Here is an 18,570-nt window from a genome sequence, read left to right as displayed (position 1 = left end):
CAGACAGACCCAATCTAGCCAATTACCAGCTCACCTGCTGTCAATCATGAGCATCGTGACAGAATCTCATGAATGCCATTGTCAAGTACTCCCACAGAGCCAGCACACTGATGCTCCGTTCGGGTTTGAGCATGATCACTCTGCTCCTGACATTATTTCAGCTTTCATCCAAATATAAACATGGGAGGATAAATTCTCAAAGTGAGGTGGAAGTGGAAGCCCTGTAATCAAGACATCACAAAATAATATAAATGAAAGAGACAAATGTCTGGCATGAAGAAGATTTACTTAAGCTGATTGCTTTCTGCTAGTCAACTCAGTCTCAGGAAATTGCTTCAGAGACCTCAAGACAAGGACCCTTGGTTCTCCGCAAGGTTAAACACATTTGTTGTTGTCTTTCTCAGTGAAGGCCATAAGACCATAAGACCATAGGATATAGGAGCAGGATTAGGCTGGTTGATTCATTGCATTTGCTCTGCCATTTCATAATAATAAGTTATATATGTAACTTCGAAGTTTTAGACAAACATGAGTCTCTGGAGGTAATAAATAAATTTGATCCTGTTACTCGTAATGCAGTATCCTATTTTGATCAGATCCTACATACTGGAGCTTGGGTGAATACTGCAGGTCTTAAACAGGCATGGGTGGATGAATTAGGTATAGAACTGACAAAGGAGGTCTGGGATGAGTGTTTAAAGAGTATACATGATTGTTCGGTCAGTTTAAAACAACACATGGTCTCCATTATTCCAAAGAAAAGTTGCACAGTTTCTACCCTGATGTTTCACCAGTTTATAATAGATGTAAATCTGTGAACAGTAACTTGTCGCATTCATTCTGGTCATGTTGTAAGCTTTATGCATACTGGAAAAGTATTTTTCACTGTTTCTCTGAGGCTTTTGGGAAGTGGTGGGAACCAGACCCGCTCATAGCCATCCTTGGAGCAACAAGCTCCCTATCTTCAGCCAATAAGTATGAAAAAATGGCTGTATTGTTTGCAATGGTGATTGCTAAGAAGTTAATCCTGAAAATGTGGAAAATGGACTCTGTGCCTACGTACGATGTATGGCTGAGAGAACTGGCAAATACTTGACATTTGGAGAGACTGAGACTATGTAATGAGGACAGAAGGGACATCTTTGAAAGGATATAGGGCCCTGTATTGGACTTTCTTATGGGGTGAGGACTAAGGTTTTTTGGTGCAGTGCACCTCTGCTGTATGTGTTTACTTTTGTCTTTATATTTTTCTCCCTTTTGCTGCTCAACATTTAATTTGATTTTATTAAGGATGTGGATTTTGTGGATGTGCTGTATTTTTTCTGTTTTTTTTAATTGTTGGTAATAAAAGAAAAGAATATATATAATAATAAGAAGAAGATGAAGAGGAAGTATTTTATTGAACCCAAGTGGGAAGTTATTTCATCATGGCCGTTCCAATTCTCTTCTCAGCTCCAATCTCCTACCTCCTCCCCATATCCTTTCCTGCCCTGACCAGTCAGGAATATATCAACCTCTGCCTTAAATATACATAAAGACTTGACCTCCACAACAACGTGGTAAGGAATTCCACAGATTCACCACTCTCTGGCTGAAAAAATTCCTCCTCATTTCCATTCTGAAAGGATGCCCTCTCTTCTGAGGCAGTTTTCTCTGGTCTTAGACTCTCCCTCCACAGGAAAAATCCGCCCCTCATCCACTCTATCAAGGCCTTTCGCCATTCGATAAGTTTAAATGAGGTCACCACTCATTCTTCTGAACTCTAGTGAATACAGGCCCTGAGCCATCAAACATTCTTCATATGACAAGCCATTCAATCCTGGAATCATTTTCATGAACCTGATATTTTATAACCGCACATTACAATTTCTCCTACCTCTGGATGTAGGAGATCCATATTCAGTTTCTTTTTTTCTCTCTTATAATATTGTTGCAGATATTTTTGCAACACTTTCTAATACGTCATGCATATTTCTTATTTCCTGTTTCATTCTAGCAGTTACATTTTTAACATTTTTGGGTATTTACTTGGCAATACACATATTTATATTTATGGATTAATTCACAACCAAGAAAAGTAAAAAGGTTCATGACATTTTTTTTGCATTCGATATATCTGAGACTTGCACTCAAATCTAGTTCAGTTACTAGTGTGTAGCCACTCAGATTTGGATCTTTATTTTCTGTGTGTCATACCATCATATGAAAACAAACCTTCAGCCCACCATCCATGCCAAACAAGTTATTTATCTGAGCTAACTCCAATTGCCTGCTTTTGGCCATATCCCTCTAAATCACTTTTGTTACTGTACCTGTCTAAATGTCTTTTAAATGTTGTTATTGTAGCCATCTCTGCAGTGTCCTCTGGCAGCTTGCTCTATATACCTGCCACTCTCTGGGTTGTCTTCAGGTCCCTGGTAAGTCTTTTCCCTCTATACTTAAAACTAAAATCTCTACTTTCAGACCCCAAGCCTTAGAAAGAAAATATTTCCATTTCCGTTTATCTTTGTCCTCTAAAAGGTCAAATATCAGCCTCCTCCAATTCAAGGAAAATAACACAAACCCTTCAGTCCTAGTAACATCCTCATGAATCCTTTCTAGACCTTTTCCAGAAAGCCATCATCCTTTCTACAGATAGATGAACAATAAAGAACAATATGCCAATTGTTGTTTTACCAATGACCCATATAGTAGCGACGTCATATCCCAGCTCTTGTACAATGCTCTGACTGATGAAGACAAGTCTGCCAAATACCTTCTTCACCAGAATCAGAATCAGAAACAGAATCAAATTTAATGTCACTAGCATGTCAAGAAATTTGTTGTTTTATGGCAACATTGCAATACATAATAATTTATAAAAAAAACTATAAATACAATAAGGAACAAACATAAACCTTAAATTAAGTAAGTAGCACAAAAAGAGAGCAAAGAAATAGTGTAATGTTCATGGGTTGACTGTCAATTCAGAAATCTGATGGTGGTGGAGAAAAAGCTGTTTCTGAAACATTGAGTGTGTGTCTTCAGGCTCCTGTACCTCCTCCCTGATGGTAGTGTAGGGTTTTGCAAATGAAATAACGTTTAGGTGTTTTAAATTTAAGAAAGCATAACAACACATTTATTGAACTCCAAAACCTGAACACAAAAGCAAGCTAAAAATCCTTTACATAATTACATCATCACGGTAGATCAGCCCCTTATAGTGATCCCCAGTTCAGTGTCGACAGTTGTAAATTATGTATATTTCTGCCGATTACATTACCCTACAGTAGCAAGGAATTGCCTGGATGATGGGAGTCCTTAATAATGGATGCTATCTTCTTGAGACATCACCTTTTGAAGCTGTTCTCGTTGCTGGGGAGGCCAGTGTCTATGGAGCTGGCTGAGTTTACAACTTTCTGCAGATATTTCTGATCCTGTTCACTGGCTTCTCCATACCAGATGGTATGCAATCAGTAAGAATGTTTTCCATCGTACACCTGTAGAAATTTGTGAATTTGGTGACATACCAAGTCAACTCAATCTCCTAAAGAAATATAGCTCCTGTCATGCCTTCTTTATAATTGCATTGATACGTTGGACCCAGGATAGATCTCAGAGCTGTTGACATGCAGGAACCTGAAACTGCTCATCCTTTCCACTGCTGATGAGGACTGATCAGCGTCCCCACAATTTCCTCTTCCTGAAGTCAACAATCAATTCCTTGGTCACACTGACTTTGAGTGCAAGGTAGTTGTTGCAACACCACTCAACCAGTTGATCTATCTCACTTCTGTACGCCTCCTCATCACCATCTGAAATTCTGTCAACATTAGTTATGTCATCAGCAAACTTACAGATGGCACTTGAGTTGTCCCTAGCTCCACAGTCATGGGTGTAGAGAGAGTAGATTACTGGGCTAAGCATGCATCCTTGAGGTGTGCCTGTATTGAGTGTCAGCAAGGAGGAGATGTTACTTCCAATCCACACTGACAGAGATCTCCTGGTGCTACGGTCAACGAGCCAGTTGCAGAGGGAGGTGCAGTGGCCCAGATTTTGGAGCTTGAATTTGGAGAACTGAAGGTATGACAATGTTGAGCACTGAGCTGTAATCAATAAACAGCAACCTGACATAGGTACAGTTGGTCCCCCGTATCCACAGGTTCCACATGCGCGGCTTCAACCAACCACGGATTAGGAAAACCTGGAAGTTCTCTCTCTAGCACTTGTTTTTTGAGCATGTAGAGACTTTTTTTGCTTGACATTATTCCCTAAACAATACAGTATAACAACTATTTACATAGCATTTACATTGTATTAGGTATTATAAGTAATCTAGAGATGATTAAAAGTACAGGCAGTCTCTGGGTTACGAATGAGTTCCATTCCTGAGTCCATCTTTAAGTCAGATTTGTAAGTAAGTCGAAAAGGTATATCCGGTAATATTTAGCATCAGTTAGTCAAATGTTTGTCTTAGTATATAGTATATATTTTACCTTTCTATGCATATAAAACACTTAAGAAACATATGTATTTCAATAATTAAACCACTGCGTTGCTTAGTAATAATTGTAGCTTTCATCAGGGCAAGGCCTTATTCATACGATCCATTATTCTCACCTTATCCTTTAAAATTTTTCGGATCGTTGACCGACTGTAGCCTAACGCTTTTCCAATGACCGATGGCGTTTCACCTCTTTCCAATTGCTTTATTACTTCCACTTTATTTTCAATCGTGATTATTTTTGGTCAGTGGAACAGAAACACTGTGGATTCAGCAGCAGCCGCGGGCGGTGGGTCCTGAGCTCCCCCGGGTCCTAAAGTCCACCCGCACTGAGACAGGTTAAATAAGGGACTTGAACATCCGTGTCTTTTGGTATCCGTGGGGTTCCCGGAACCAATCCCCCGCGGATAAGAAGGCCCGACTGTATAGCTATTGTCCAGGTGATCCAAAGCTAAGTGGAGATTGCAATGGGATTGCATCTGCTGTAGCCACATTCTGGCCATGAGCAACCTCTCAAAGCCCTTCATCACAGTAGATGTGACTACAGCTGGGCGATAGTCATTTGCACAGCTCATCTTTTTCTTCTTGTACTCTGGTAGGATTAAAGCCCTTTTGAAGCAGGTGGGAAACTCTGACTACAGCAGTGAGAGATTGAAGGTGTCTTTGAACACTCCCACCAGTTGGTTGGCACAGGTTTTCAATGTCCTCCCAGGTACACCATCACAGCCTGACATCCTGCAAGGGTTTACCCTCTTGAAAGATGTTCTGACGTTGGTCTCTGATACCGAAATCACAGGGTCACTAGATACTGCAGGGATTTGCACAGGTGTAGTTTGAGTCTCCTTTTCAATAGTACATAAATGGTGTTGAGTTCATCTGGGAGTGAAGCACCACAGCTATTCATGATGTTAGGTTTCACTTAGTAGGAAGTAAAGGTCTGCAGACACTGCCAGAGCTGATGCACATCCGATTCCATCTCCAACTTCAATTGGAGTTGATCTTTTGCTCTTAAAATAGCTTTGCATATGTTGTACCTGGACTTATCTTATACTTCTAGATTACTGGTTTTAGATTACTAGATTCTGATTCTAAACATGATTGTCTAATGTTATGAGGACCCTTTCTGAATTATTTTCACCATTTTTGAACTGTTATTAAAGTATGGATCTGAGCCATTATTATTATTATAATATCATATGGTAAGGTATTTTCTGTTCTTTTTTTTTTACCAACCAGCTCATTTTGGTAGTGGGGGTGATTTTTTAATAAAATACAATTATTTTATTTTATTTTATTTCATAATTCAGTCTTTTTTTTCTACATGATTGATTTGGAATATGGGAAACTGATCGTATTACTGTGATTTAAATGTAATGTAATTTGTATTATTTACTTGAATCCTTATGAATTTTGTATTTGTATTCATGCAATTTATATAATATCAGTAAAAATATTGAAAAAGATTACTGGTTTTGAATGCCACAGATCTAGCCCTCAGAAGACGCTGAATTCCTGATTTATTCACAAATTTTGGTTTACTTATGACTGGTATGTTCTTGAAGACATACACACATCAGCACAGGACCTGATGAAGTCAGGACTATGATGGTGTATTCCCTCAGATTTAGGGATGAGTCCTAGAATATTGTTCAGTCCACCGACTCAAAGCTGTCCTGTAAGTGCTTCTCTTCCTCCTCCTCCTCATATCTTCTTGGTCCCTAATACTCTAGCATCTAGCATCTGCCTATACACCAGGAGTAGAAGTACCGCCAGGTGGTCAGACTTTCAAAAGTGTGGACGTGGCATGGCTCAGTAAGCATTCTTGATGGTGGTTTAAGTGTGGTTAGTTGTGTTGGCTCCTTTGGTTTTACAGGTGGTATGCTGATGGTGGTTTTTCAAAGGCTTCTTCAAGTTGTCCTGGTTGAAATCCTCCTGAATAATAAAGAAGGCATCAGGGTGCATTGTTTTGTGGCTTCTGATAATGGTGCTCAGCTCTTCCCAGAGCCTGTCTATCAGAATGTACACAGCTGCCAAGATGATGGCAGAAAACTCTTTTGGCATATAAAAAGCACGACACTTCACCGCTAGATGCACCAGGTTCAGTGAGCAGAACTGAAACAGCACTGCCAGGTTTGTGCACCATGTTGAGTTAATCATAAAGTATACTCCACCTCTTCTACCTTTACAAGACTGAGCTGATATGGCTTTGCAGAGAATGGTAAAGCCATCGGGCTGTGGCACTGCATCCAAAATGGTGGGGGTAAGCCATGTATCTGTGAAGCAAAGGACACAACTGTTCCTGATGTCCTTCTGGTAGAGTAAACTTGCTCTGAGGTCTTCAGTTTTATTTTCCAGAGACAGTATGTTCGCCAGTTGGATAGCTGGGAGTGAGGGTCTAAAGCCTCTGTGTTTCAATTTTACCGGCAATCCGGTGCACCATCCCCAATTCCATTTCCTTAAAGGAGAACTGCACTCCTGATCCAAGTCTGGAGCCAGTGATCTGCTGATGTCACCAGATTTGAGTATTAATAGTTCTTCAAAACATCTTGAAATGAGGTTACTTACTGAAGTACCCATGGCTGTGTCTGTGAATTTCAGCTGTACAAGTCCTAAGCAGAAATATTTGATGATTCCCAATGAAGCTGTATGCAAAAAGTCGTTGCTTATCAGTGCACACAGGGCGACTACCTTGTCTATCTGTGTGGCTCTTCCAGGAACTACGTATCTGTATTCCTAGGTTTCGATATTTGATAACACTCTGCAAGACCCTGCTATTTATCATGCAAATTCTTCCCTAGTTTAGCATATCAAAATGCAACATCTTGCATTTACTTGTTAATTTTTATTGTCCATTCTTTAGCCTATTTCCCTGCTGAATTAGATCACTTTGTAATCTTAGATAACTATCTTCATTGTCCACTATACCACCAATTTTGGTGTCATCCAGAAATGTGATAGAGATTTCCATATTCCTATATGATATTGAAGGCCCTTGAGCTCAGTGAGTTCATTCCTGAACATTTTTATTCCTCCACTAGTTTCCTCTATAAGCAATTCCCTATAAACCTAGATTCTACCACACACCTACAAAGTTGCCATTTAACCTGAGCATGTCTTAGGGACATGGAAGGAAATGGGGGACTTAAGTGAAATTCACTCTGTTACTGAGAGCCTATGCAATCTCCAGGCATACAGCAGCCAACTTCATGCCTGCAATGCTGTGAAGCTCTTCGAGATGTTAGGACTGGAGTGCAAAGTGTGTGTGTGCAGTTTGTAATTGAGCTTTATTTTTGCATTGAACTAAGCCTCAAACAATCTGGAAATGCTTGATAATACTGTGGGCTTAAAATATTAATGTCCATGTTTGAGCTGTTCCCAGCTCTTCTCCCCTCTTCTTGCTGACAATTTCTATGAATAGTATCTGCTACAGACTGTTACATCTTTTATTCTGGAGTATCGAGTTAGCAAATTCTAGATCTTAGAAGTGTATTTGCTTCTAAATATCTAAATATACCCACAACAGGTCCCGTTAGCATAAAAATTGTAAGATATCTATGCTATTCTACTGTGTAGGAGCTGAATTATCAAACACATACATGCTCACAAGAAATGACTGACAAAATGCAGAAATGAAGGAAAAGCATCACAAGAACAATTGATCTTCAATAAACACGCTAGTGATGCTAGTGTAAAAGAACTTAGCAGTAATTTTAAAACAGCTTGGCTGGTGGGAAACGTGTCTTCTGTTTTACATACCAATCATAAAAATGAAAAAAACACATAAGGTGCAATTTCTCATCTCCTTGTACATGCTATGTCTTTCAAAGAGATACTTTTTAAATCTGACTCTCCCTGTTTATTTGCCAAGATTCAAGATTCAAGTACATTTATTATCAAAGGATGTATAATCTTGCTTGCTCACAGGTAGTCACAAAGCAAGAAACCCAAAAGAATCTAATTTAATGAAAAAGAGAATCAAAATAAAAATAAAAGACCAGCACCCAATGCACAAGAGAAAGAAAAAAATACAGATCATGCAAACAATTGAAGCGAACAACAGCATTCCAAACCAAACTGACTCCTCAGATCTGAACCCTGGAGCAGCCCAGAGTAGGCCCAAAGCCTCATTTATTAGTTCATCACATTAGTGGGCATGGAGCACATCAACCAGGCAGTTATCATAGCCTCAGCACCGTGGAGATGACCATCATGCAGAACGAGCAAAATCGGCTCTTGCCCTGACCGACACCCTGTCTTTTGAGTCAATCTGGGCTGGCATTTAAATTGACCCAATGATAGAAGGGTGAAAGGCTCCGACACCTGGGAGAGAAGTGTTAACATTGTGGAGAGTGACAGAAATCAACTCTCGCTTCCAATCTGGGCAGGTATTTAAAATGTCTAAATAGTGTATCGTACTTCGCGTTAGGACCCAGCCACTGCTGCAAAAGGCTCCGGGTCTAGACCACGCTGCCCAGTAACTCACTCTGGACCCAGGTTTCGCCACCTGGAGACTCACACCAGGCCCAGGTTTCGCCAGCCAGCCAGAAGCCACTCCCAAGCCTTTCACTCTGCTCAGTGCCCAGAGCAATCCAACCTCTCATCGGGCCAGTTGTAATACATATTCCAACTTCAAAGATACATTAAATTATCTCTGCCAGTTATTACTGGTTTTGATTCCACCAAGTACATTGGGTGATACGCTTCTGATCATGAGAACCTGTTACGCAGTGGTGGTGGGGGGGGGGGGGGGGGAGGTAATGGATGGAATGTTTTTGTATCCTCCTGCCTCTTTTACAACTGGTAGGTAAAATAGAGCAGAGATGTGAAATATATATGGAGCCTTGTTGTCATGTCCAGCAGAGAAATAGACCCTTTGGCCCATCTTAACCATGCTCTAACTTAATATCCCAGCTCTTATGCACTATGTCCCTACCTATGAAGGCAAAAACGCTAAAATTCTTCTTCACTGTACTTATAGTTCATTTTTAAATGCATCCCACTTACCAGATGCTGTTTTTCCCTCCAGCAACTACTCCCAATCTATGTTTTTCAGGTCCTACCTTATACTATTGAAATTAGGCTTCCCCTAATTAAGACCTTTACTCTGGCTCTAAACTTTTACTTTCTATGTCCATCTTAAAGCCAAATAATTGTCACAGAGGCCACTGGTCACAGAGGATTCCTCCACAGACTTCTTCACCACTTGCCTATTCTCATTCCCTAAAATAAAGTTGAAAACAAAATAATCCCTTTCATTTTCCATGTAACACTGACTCTACTTCAAAAGTAAATACAGTGCTGTGTAAAAATCTTAGTCACATAGATAGAGCCAAGCTGCGTCAGACTTTTGCCCAGTGTTGGATATTGGTTAAAATAGGAAGCTGGTTGGGAAACAGAAGTAAGAGTACTTAGCTGTGTATTAGCTCTGTGGCATAAGTGTTGTTTGGTAACTGAGAAACATAATATACAACACTGTGCCAAAGTCTCAGACACCCTAGCTATATATATATAGATATATACACACACACACATGCGGAAGAGTTTTGAACAGTACTGAACTGGGTTGGTTGTTGAGTTACTTGGAGCATCCCAAAGGAATGATAGCTGAGATGCAAACAAAGCCCCAGGTGGAATCTGCTCTCTGTCAGTTGAACAAAATGCACAATACTTTATCAGCCACATGATATATCTACGTCAATGGAATTGAACTTTAGACAATGTAAAGCTGAATTTAACACTGGCAGTTCTAAAATAAACGTCTATCTTTAACCTTGACTACTTTTGGACTGTTTGGGAAATATAACATGTACAGTAGCCACTGCAGAGTGCTCTAAGCATCCTTTGTGTATTTAACAGCGAGTGTGAACAGGTGACCAAATTACCTGGGAGCTAAATTGTCAAGTGGATGAACTGGATCCAGGGACCAGAATGCTCAAGTAACTTTGCCTCTTGATTGACAGCTGGCAGCCTGCTCTTGCGGTGTCTGTGAATTAGCAATGAGACCTGCTGTGTGCAGCCAGAGCTGGGTGCACTGTTCACTGGTTCTAAGCATCAACCATCCGTCCAAAATTAGAATACCCAAAAGCCACTTAAAGCTAGGCTGCTGCACTTTTGGTCTGGATCTGTCTCTCCACTCACTGAAGGCAACTGCTAAAGTTCAATCACTACAGAAAGTACAAACCACGCAAAGCACAGCAAAGGTAAGATGTAATTTCCCGTCAATAAACTTGTAAGTCTCCGCAAGTGTTGCTGCAATAGGTCCTTCATACTACTGAAGAGCTGAGAGAGGATATATTGGAAGCATGAATGCCTGAAATGACAAAAATACATCAGTGTTATATTCAAATGTGCCCACACTGTGTATTTCTGGTGGGCACTAACTTTACAAAGCTAATTCATAATTAGTCTGCTGAAACCGCTTCTGGTCCTAAACAACACCCCCAGAAACCAAGCAACAGGTACTATGAAGCCAATTTTCTTTCTTTTCAGGGCATGTAGATGTTAAGTATTTTCTCCGAACAGTCAATGGTCATCATATCTTAATGAGCAACCACATTTTCTTGTCTTCCTGGGATTCTGTGTATTTCCCAAGCAGAATGTTAGAAGATTAAAATAATGTTTGACACATTTTTTTGGGTCAGGTATTCCAGGGGAAACTAAGTTTCCCAAAACATTTTAATTTACTTTGTGGTAGAGATTTAATGTTTTTAAGAAATATTTAAAATCAGACGCTTTGTTGTTCCTGCTGAAGGGTTTCAGCATGAAACATCATCTTTAAAGAGAGTGAAGCCTCACAAGGCAGAAGGTCTTGATGGAGTACCTGGCAAGGCTCTGAAAACCTGCACTAACCAATTAGCAGGAGTATTCAAGAACATTTTCAACCTCTCACTGCTGTGGGCAGAAGTTCCCACTTGCTTCAAAAAGGCAACAATTATACCAGTGCCTGAGAAGAATAATATGGGCTGCCTTAATGACTATCGCCTGGTAGCACTCACATCGACAGTGATGAAATGCTTTGAGAGGTCATGACTAGACTGAACTCTTGCCTCAGCAAGGACCTGGACCTGTTGCAATTTGCCTATTACCACAATAGGTCAATGGCAGACGCAATCTCAATGGCTCTCCACACGGCTTTAGACCACCTGGACAACGCAAACACCTACGTCAGGATGCTGTTCATCGACTATAGCTCAGAATTTAATACCATCATTCCCACAATCCTGATTGAGAAGTTGTAGAACCTGGGCCTTTGTACCTCCCTCTGCAGTTAACTGGCAGACCACAATCTGTGCGGATTGGTGATAACGTATCCAACTCGCTGATGATCAACACTGGGACACCTCAGGGGTGTGTGCTTAGCCCACTGCTCTACTCTCTATATACACATGATTGTGTGGCTAGGCATAGCTCAAACACCATCTACAAATTTGCTGATGATACAACCATTGTTGGTAGAATCTCAGGTGATGACGAGTGGGCATACAGGAGTGAGATATGCCAACTAGTGCAATGGTGCTGCAACAACAACCTGGCACTTAATGTCAGTAAGACAAAAGAGCTGATTGTGGGCTTCAAGAAGAATAAGATGAAGGAGCACATACCAATCCTCATAGAGGGATCAGAAGTGGAGAGAATGAACAGCTTCAAGTTCCTGGGTGTCAAGATCTCTGAGGATCTAACCTGGTCCCAACAGATCAATGTAGTTATAAAGAAGGCAAGTCAGCAGCTATACTTCATTAGGAGTTTGAAGAGATTTGGCATGTCAAAAAATACACTCAAAACTTCTATTAATGTACTATGGACAGCATTCTAACAGGCTGCATCACTGTCTGGTGTGGAGGGGCTACTGCACAGGACGGAGAGAAGCTGCAGAAGGTTGTAAATCTAGTCAGCTCCATCTTGGGTACTAGCCTACAAAGTACCCAGGACACCTTTAGGGAGCGGTGTCTCATAAAGGCAGCATCCGTTATTAAGGACCTCCAGCACCCAGGGCATGCCCTTTTCCCACTGTTACCATCAGGTAAGAGGTACTGAAGCCAGAAGGCACACACTCAGCGATTCAAAAACAACTTCTTCCCCTCCACCATCCAGTTCCTAAATGGACATTGAATCTTTGGACACTAGCTCACTTTTTTTTAATATACAGTATTTCTGTTTTTGCATGTTTTTTAAAATCTATTCCATAAACATAATTGATTTACTTGTTTATTTATTATTATTATGATTATTTTACTATTATTATTTTTAAATTTTATTTATTATTATTATTTTTTCTTTGCTAGATTATGTATTGCATTGAACTGTTGCTGCTAAGTTAACAAATTTCACGTCACATGCCGGTGATAATTAACCTGATTCTGATTCAGATTCTGTACTTTTTTCCATAGATGCTGCCTGGCCTGCTGAGTTCCTCCAACATTTTGTGTGCGTTGCTCGGATTTCCAGCATCTGTAGATTTTCTCTTGCTTGTGACTTGCTTGTTCCATTGTGTCTTCCAATAGAAAGTCAGATTGGAGGGTTCTGACGGAGAGCTAACCAAAAAGCAAAATGCAGTATTATTATTAAATGTTTATTTATTTTACAAGGAGAGCAAAGAATTAGAAAAATACATGTATGGAATTCAGATAGAAAATAGAACGTTATGAGCAATCATTTCATATCAAATGTAATTAGAACTATTTTTGAAGGCATAGATATTTTAAATGTTTCTTCCAAAGGAATGACAATCCAGATATATAAGTTGGTTGCAGAATTATAATCAGATTTATTATCGTTGATATATGACATGAAATTTGTTGTCCTGGGGCAGCAGTACAGTGCAAAGATATAAAACTTACTATAAGTTACAAAAACGAACAAATAATGCAAAAAAAAAGTGTAATGAGGTAGCTTCACGGGTTCATGTACTGTTCAAAAATCTGACGACAGAATGGAAGAAAATTTTCCTAATTTGTTGCGTCCTAGATGGTGACAGCCCATAGTGATGGAAGCTACCTGCCTCTTGAAGGTGTCCTCGATAGTAGGAGGGCTGTGCCTGTAATGGAAATAACTGAGCATATGACACTCTGCAGCTCCTTGCAATCCTAGGCATTGGACACTCCGTACCAGGCTATGATGCAACCAGTCAGAATGCTTTCTGCTACATATCTGTAGAAACTTATAAGCGTCTTTGGTGACATACCAAATCCCCTGAAATTTCTTAGCGACTGGCATGCCTTCTGATTGCAGTGATATATTGGGCCCAGGATAGATCCTGTGAGATGAGATAGTGTTTGTGGAATCTGATAGCAGAAATCTGATAGCAGAAAGGAAGAAGTTATTCCTAAATCATTGCTTCCTTAGTGATGGACGTCACCTTCTTAAGGTACTGCCTCTTGAAGATGTCTTCGATAGTGCTAGGGCTTGAAGGAACTTGTATCTGCGCACTCTTTCCGCTGTTGACCTCTCAATGAAGACTGATGTGAATTCTTCCAACTGCCCCTTCCTGAAGTTCAAAATCAGTTCCTTCATCAAAGCATTTTTTTCAGCTGCAATTGTGACCTATTTCACTGTTAGTACTCAGTTATCCCTCATTCAACGAAGTTTAACAAATTATTTGGTTGTGTACAGGGAGTGTAGCGCACAACAGTTCCTGTCAAATTAGTGATACTGTGTTCGTTGTATCAGCCAAGGCTACAAAATTGCATGTCGTGCAGGAGCAAATTATGACACAAACTTTGGATTTCTGCTGTTAATTGCTCATATGTAGACATCAGTCTGCTGCCAGTTTCAGAGTAACAGCAGCTTTGTAAACAATGGCAGCTTTGCTAACATCACAACTGCAAGTTCCACACTATAGTCCTCTACCAACTGCTCTGTTCATTAACATTTTTTAATCATGATTTCTCTCATCATTCCCATGAATCCCATTCAAGAGAACACCAAATATTTAGAACACTTAATATAATGAAAAGTAGGTTAAACCCCTTGTTACTTTGAATACATACAATTATTATGTAAAAATAACTAGGTGTCACAATTTCATCCCTCGTCTGTGTTTACAGAAACATAAAAGTGCCATCTGAAAACAACATGTTTGAGAATATACAACTTGCAGCATATGCATATAAGAACACAATAGAACTGTTACAGAGGTGGATTTGAGTACTTATACAATTTTCTGAAACTTGCTCTATCTTTCAGCACATATGTTGCTCCAACTTTGATTTTTATTCATCTGGAAAAATCATCAAAAAGCTATCCAAACAAAACATAAGTTGTTCATAGTGTTGGCCCATTTTTGTGCCACAATGTTGCTGGATTGTTGTTGACCCATGGGAAAAGGGATTGCCGAAATACAGTAGAGCTGACTGGATCATTTCTTCAGACCTTCTGTGTATTCTTCACTAAGTTTTTTGGCAGGAAAGCTCTGGCTTTTTCTAATGAGGAGATGTCAGCTATGCAGCACAAAAGGATGATTTCCTTGCCCAAGAGCCAGGGAATCTCAAATTTTCAGTCTAGTGAGAATTAATACTTCAAAGATTCGAAGTACATTTATTATCAAAGTCCTGCATGTATGCGGTATAGAGTTCTGAGATTTGTCTTTTCCATTGACTGGCACGAAACAAAGAAAGAGGGAGAGAGGCCATCGGAATTCAGGGACTTTCCTTTGGAAGCAGCGAGTGTGAGAGAGAGAGAGACCGTCACACACAGACACATTCCAGCAGCGGCGAGCGAGAAGCTGGTCAACGGCGCTGAACACTCACTTGCCTTCTGCACCCACCTTGATGCTTTCAATCTTCCTGGATGCTTTAAGTAACAAGATCTGTGAGAAATGGAGTTGATGATGGGCTTGGGTCCTGTCTCCAGGCTTAAAAAACATAGAAACATAGAAAACCTACACCACAATACCAGCCCTTCGGCCCACAAAGTGTGCCGAACATGTCGCTACCTTAGAAAATATAGGGTTACCCATAGCCCTCTATTTTTCTAAGCTCCATGTACCGATCCAAAAGCCTCTTAAAAGACCCCATCGTATTCGCCTCCACCACAGTTGCCGGCTGCCCATTCCACACACTCACCACTCTCTGCGTAATAAAAATTACCCCTGACATCTCTTCTGTACCTACTCCCAAGCACCTTAAACCTGTGCCCTCTTGTGGCAGCCATTTCAGCCCTGGGAAGAAGCCTCTGGCTATCCACACGATCAATGCCTCTCATCATCTTATACACCTCTATCAGGTCACCTCTCATCCTCCATCGCTCCAAGGAGAAAAGGCCAAGTTCACTCAACCTATTCTCATAAGGCATGCTCCCCAATCCAGGCAACATCCTTGTAAATCTCCTCTGCACTCTTTCTATGGTGTCCACATCCTTCCCGTAGTGAGGCGACCAGAACTGAGCACAGTACTCCAAGTGGGGTCTAACCAGGATCCTATATAGCTGCAACATTACCTCTCGGCTCCTAAATTCAATCCCATGGTTGATGAAGGCCAATATACTGTATGCCTTCTTAACCACAGAGTCAACCTGCGCAGCTGCTTTGAGCATCCTGTAGAATCGGACCCCAAGATCTCTCTGATCCTCCACACTGCCAAGAGTCTTATCATTAATACAATATTCTGCCATCATATTTGACCTATCAAAATGAACCACTTTACACTTATCAGGGTTGAACTCCATCTGCCACTTCTCAGCTCAGTTTTACATCCTCAAGGCCGCATTGTTCTCTTGAAACACCCTTGTAGATAGCAAAGTGTCAGATTAGTTAATTATTCCAAAATACACAACACCAAAATGTCAATCACAGGCTTCAATAGTAGTGAAACCACGTTTGAAAGACAAAGAAGACATAAAAGAAGTAGTTTTCTTTGAAGACTATGAAATTGTGAAGGGAACTAAAGGTAGTTTTGAAGCATTAGTTTTGGGAATAATTAGAGTATCCAACTAGGAAACACAATGGTTACTTATATCACTAAAATTCAGTCTGGCACACAGCACAACAGAGCACAACTACAATTGTAAAAGCCCAGAATCTGCTCTTCGTACATTTCAGAACATCCAGTAAATGGAGAGGCTTTGTGCAATGTTGTTACTATTGTAATGGGTAGGGCAGCAAAAATGTCCCTCACTTAGGTACCCCTCCTCAATTACTTGCTACCTTGTTCCAATGTGGATTTACATCTTCACTATCTATCATCCCTAGACTAGGAGAGATGGCATTAAAACATTGCAGGTACTTGATCACATTCTCTCCTTGGATATATTTGTACTCTTGATTTGATCTCATCTTTAAAATTCAACTTTATTGCTTGTGGCACTTTGCTTGTATGTTTCCTTCTCTGCTGACGTACTGTGGTGTATTTCACAACCAATCTTCGCCCATGAAATTCTGATCACTGAAATATATGTCAATCATTTCTGTGCGAGCAGGGGGCACCAGCAAGATTAGTTTCCTTTGGGTTCACGGGCAACAGTTCACGTTCAATGCCACTACAGAAGATTACCAAAATAATCTGACAAGTCTCTCCGTCCCTTCAGATGATCTACATAGCTGAGGAAAGGATGAGTTAAGTTGAAGAGCTTATTCCTGTGATGTATAACTCTCCAGATATGACTAGTTCTCTAGCATCAGGGTCCAGAGTTATGAGATAAGATGGAAGTCCTTGAGGTACTTGATCTGCTGCATTTGTTGAATTTGCCATTGTTGAGATTGAAAAATTAAAAATGAAGAAATTAAATTTCAAGAAGTAATAAGTTCATGGCCTAAGGTCCTGTTGCATGCATATGCAGTTCAACTCTTTGAGTGATTATGCAGAAAGTTTGAAGTTAACAACTCATCTCCTTCCACCTTCGACCATGAATTTATCAATCACCCCTGATGAGTTATTAACCTGCAACCAATTTAAATGTTACACCTGCCTGTATACCACATCCCTCACTATCATTCAAGGCCCTAAACAGCCATTTCAGTAATTCACATGTTAATCCACAGTGCAGATTGGCAGATTGCTTCATCAAACACCTTTGTTCCATCTGCAGTACGAGCTGGGATATCCCATATACCAGCCATTTTAATTCCACTTCTCATTCCCACACAAGCATATCTGTCCTCAGTTTATTCTACTGACACATAGAGGCAGATGCAGATTAGAGGAGCAACACCTCATATTCCATGTCATCAGCATCAATGTCACTAACTTCTGGTAACCTCTCCTCTCCCTCGCTCCACTCCAACCACCCTCTCTCCTCTACCTGCTTTGTTTACCTTATCCCTCTGGCCTCTTTATCTCCTCTCTTTCCTCTCCCCTGCCCCCATGACCTGTCTTCCAGCTATACCTTTCTCCTTCTGGTTCTTCACCTCCTTCCCTTTACTCCATGGTCTACTGTGCTCTCCCATCAGATTCCTCTTTCATAGGCCCTTTGCCTCTTTCACCTACCTGCTCCTTGCTTCTCATATCATTCCCTTTTGTCTCATCTCCCACATTCCTACATTTCACCTCTCACCTGTATTCAACTGTGACCCACAATCCTATTTTCTTCCCCTTCTCCCCACTCTTTCATTCTGGGCTGATTAGGGTCGCAGCCCAAAATGTGGATTGTTCACTTCCCTCCTGGCCTGCTGAGTTCCTCCAGTCCAGGGGTTCCCAACCTTTTTTGTGCCATGGGCACCTACCATTAACCCAGGGATCCATGGATCCCTGTTTGGGAACCCCTGCTCCGGTGTCTTTGAGTATTGCTCCAGACCTCCAGCATCTACATTCTCTTTTCTGTCTTTGTATATCAGTGTCCTATTATTTCTAACATTGTTTACCATGCTCAAATAACTGAATCTAATTCAGTGAACAAAACATATGAAAGTTACACCAAACTATATCAAATAAACATGGATGAAAAGTCTTCCAAGTATAAAGTACCATAAACCAACGCGACATTTTCAATATTTGTTTTAACTGCTTATTCCGTTCAAATGTTTCTGACTGAAATTGATTAGGCATTACATTCCAATGTTTTTATTAAGTATTAAGTCCCAATTTCAGGGAGTTGTTTGATGCACCTCCTCATCAGTTTGAATTATTGCACTGCCTGAGTCAGTGGTGGAGGCAGAT

This window comes from Mobula birostris, chromosome 10 (genome assembly GCF_030028105.1).
Source record: "Mobula birostris isolate sMobBir1 chromosome 10, sMobBir1.hap1, whole genome shotgun sequence".
NCBI classification, from domain to species: domain Eukaryota; kingdom Metazoa; phylum Chordata; class Chondrichthyes; order Myliobatiformes; family Myliobatidae; genus Mobula; species Mobula birostris.
Note: the sequence above shows the minus strand (reverse complement) of the source record.